Here is a 3,605-nt window from a genome sequence, read left to right on the forward strand (position 1 = left end):
GATTGGAATTAGAAGCCGCTGATGGGAATATTTCAACTGTATCAAAGAGTAAAAAAATCCTAAACATTCTGGCAATATAAGAACATCACAATTCGTCCTGCAGGTTCAAGACTTTGTCGATAATGATCCCAGAAAATTGATTTCGCCACAAAAAGTCAGAATTGTGGTTCGAGAGGTCTTTCTCTACAAGTCATAAATGCTGCAGAAAGACCTATTCATGCCTGCAAAGATACAAGAATACAGTTTGATCCTTGTCAGATGGTAGTTACTTAACGAGGTTAAAAACTCCCTTCGAACATGGCGTACATTGTTTCATCTCTAATACGGAAGACTTCGACCAGGACCAAAATTTTAATACGAGAAATGACGACTGGTTAAGTGCAGATCCTTTTGATGTCCCCATAGTGTTGCACGCTAAGTATCCAGCGCCTGGGATTGTTTTAGTAACGGTCGTCTGGGTACCGAATGTAATGTCATGTTAGCTTATATCTTTCCATAGAGCCTCGAATTAATGCTGCTGGATACGTTGTAGTGCTGGAAACAGTTGTTTAGCCCTGGATACCAGAAGTATGCTATGGAAGGCCACACGTGCTTCAACAAAACTCAACAGCTCACAGAGCTCACGTTTCCCAAGAATGGATGTTACACAATCTTTAGAAAAATGTAACACCAATCTTTAGAATAATGTAACACCAATCTTTAGAATAATGTAACACATCAGATTTAAATCTCATGGACTATTATATTTGGAGTGTTGATGAAAGGGAGACTAATAAATATCATCTCAATGGGGGTCACCATTGTCCAGGAAGTGTTCGAAATAAAGGACCATTTAGTGCAGGCACCTGAAACATTCTGGCTCCGCATTAAAGTAGTCATTTAACCTGAAGGTGAATTAGGAAAATAATCTTAGAAAGATTATCGAGAACATGTTGGAGTTTTTTTCTAGTAGCAGATGTCCTTTGGATTTGCAATACTCGATGTCTTCTTTACCGATGACATTTTCCCATAGGCAATGATCCATTCCTACCCTTGCATTGAAATCTCCTAGTAACTTAAATTTGTCCATTAGTGGTGTGTTGACAATGATACTACCTAGTTGTTAGTAAAGTTGATTCTTTACTCCTTTATCAGCATCAATAGTTAGAACATTAGCAGAAATGAGAGTGATGTAACTCTCATTAGGAAGTATTCACTGAAGAGTCATTTGTCGTTCGTTGTTGTTAAGTGATGGTCTTCTATGGTGCAAGTTTAAATAGCAAAACCGACATCTGGGAAGTTTTAATAGCGAAACCAGATTCTTGAATTCTTCCCTTCAATTCAGTTGCCATTCCAAAAGAACCAGAACCAGTTTCTTCTATTCTTCCTTCTCCTGAAAGCTGTGTTTTACTCAAGGTTGTTATGTCCACATTGAGTCCAGTCAGTCCTTTTCAGACTAGAGCTGTGCATCTTTCTGGTCACTCGGTGCTGTCAACGTCGAGAAAAGTTCTAACTTTCCATACTCCAAAACTCATATTGTTTAGTTTTAAGATTCTTGTTGTTTCGACCACATGAAGGTCGAAACATGACGGCCTACCAGGCGTGGTTTCCCAGCCGGGCAATTGTAGCGACTTTGTTTAGTTCGCCTTTTATAGTACCTTTCTCAATTGAGGTGGGCAGCGATATTCCTAGAAGGCCAGCTTAGACACGAATTCAGGACAGGACTTCTAAGTAGTCAATGGATCTTAGGAAGGTGACCATCAAACATTCACTCCCAGCCTGTAGGTTTAGGACCTGAAGTTTCAGGTTTCTCCAAAACTTGCTCCCATCATCTATTCCCTATCGCCCTTGGGCTTTGCAAGAGTTTATTTTGAGGTAAAAGACAACTGGAGTAGAAGAAAGTTCCAGTGGCATGGATTTTTTTAAGGTGTACCTCAACTTTTCAGAAAGTGACCCCCACCCTTGTTTTCATGGTCCCCCTGATAATCGCTCCTTGTTGTGATGGAGAGGCTTGTGTGGACCAATGCCTCTGAAGGCGATATCACCAGGATTTCTAAACTCCTGGTTTAGGTCAAGGACAAGAACCCAGACTATGCGTGACGAGCCCGTAGAACCCCCAACAGTGGAAAAAGCGGATAATGAACACAAGAGTTCTCAACGCCTGAAGCAGCAGATAAAGAGGGCGATACACAATGGATATGCTACAGAAGGTGACACTCAAAATTATAACCGGCTCAGCGGCAGTCCGTTGCAGTTTTATAGCTGGATCCTACATGTCTCATTCTATATGTGCTGCAGAGGAGTGGCAACATAAAGAAAATGAAAAGATTAATTTAGGCAGATATTATTTTTAACAGTTTATATATAAAAATTCTTGTAATAAATCAATATATAGATAGTTGTAATAAATGAATATGAAAATACTCGTAATAAATTAATAAATTATTTACTTGAAACCAAAATTGGAGCAGATCGTATTCAATATCGATTCAGAGGGAGAGTAGTAGGAACATGTTGTCAAGTATTCCGATCCCCAAAGCGTTTTCAATTTTCCAGACCACAAATTTTGACCACCAGTCAATTTATATTTTGGTTTGTAACCTATATTAATAAGAATACAAATTAAGATATTGAATACTTTCTATTAGGAATGACATCAGTTTTCTAAAGGTGATGTTAAAAGTTGGTTGGATCACTTTACTAACACTTATTGACCCTGGAAATATAAATGACAGTTTATCCTAGCGTGATTTAAATTCAGAATAGTGAGAAATGATACGGATAGTAAATGCTGCTAAATACTTGATTAAGTTTGCTGACACTTTTGACGACTCTTCACTAAAATGCTTGTTAGGTTATTAATTGATATATTTTGGTTCGAATCAAGTCCAAACTGATTCTGTTGTTTAATAAAACCAGAAATGAGACATGTAAAGCTGATTCTGGTGTGATTTCTAACTCAAAATTTAGATGTAAGAAATTAAGAAATTATTTGTATCCTGTAAGACAATAGATTTCTTACTCATCAAGAAGTTGGGTTGCTATTATGAAATTACATCAGAGTGAGGGAAGGAGAGAATGAGAAAGAGAGACAGTGAACGAAAGAGAGAGATGGAACGAATCAGAGAATTGTTATCTAGTTTCATATAGGAACAAAGTACTTCTCGCTCGTGCACGGAATGCAATGATAACATAGCGTTGAAGTAAGGTCACCGATGCGGAAGATCTTTGAAGGCTCGAGAGAGATATGTTGCAATGTTAATCTGTGTGAAGGACAGAATGGATGAAACTAAGAAAGTAGGAATTAAAAGTATCAGCTTGTGTATACAGGTTGGTTACTGTGGCAATGTTATGCAATGTGATTTTTTATACATATAGGACTAAAGTAACGCTATATAGTGACAGGTAATATATGATGAGTGCGTTAATATTGAGAAAGGGAAATGTAGCAGACTGGAAGAATCATTGCCATGCCGGGAAAACTATTTAGCAGTATTTCGTCCGTCTTTCCGTTTTGAGTTCAAATTCTGCCGACATCGATTTTGCTTTCCATTCTTTTTGGTGTTAATAAAATAAGTACCATTTGAATCGACTTATCCCTCTCCCGAAGTGGCTGCCAGTGTGCT

At 38.1% G+C, this 3,605-nt stretch overlaps 1 long non-coding RNA gene across 1 annotated transcript in view; it reads right to left on the reverse strand.

The window, feature by feature from the left end:
* The window catches only part of LOC106877511 (uncharacterized), an 8,075-nt gene that overhangs the window by 2,368 nt on the left and 2,102 nt on the right, over positions 1-3,605 (reverse strand). Inside the window, exon 2 of the long non-coding RNA XR_001410384.2 lies at positions 2,430-2,580. This is a non-coding gene — a long non-coding RNA (uncharacterized LOC106877511). The remainder of the gene's footprint in view (positions 1-2,429; positions 2,581-3,605) is intronic.

This window comes from Octopus bimaculoides, chromosome 3 (assembly GCF_001194135.2).
Source record: "Octopus bimaculoides isolate UCB-OBI-ISO-001 chromosome 3, ASM119413v2, whole genome shotgun sequence".
In the NCBI taxonomy this organism is placed as follows: Eukaryota; Metazoa; Mollusca; class Cephalopoda; order Octopoda; family Octopodidae; genus Octopus; species Octopus bimaculoides.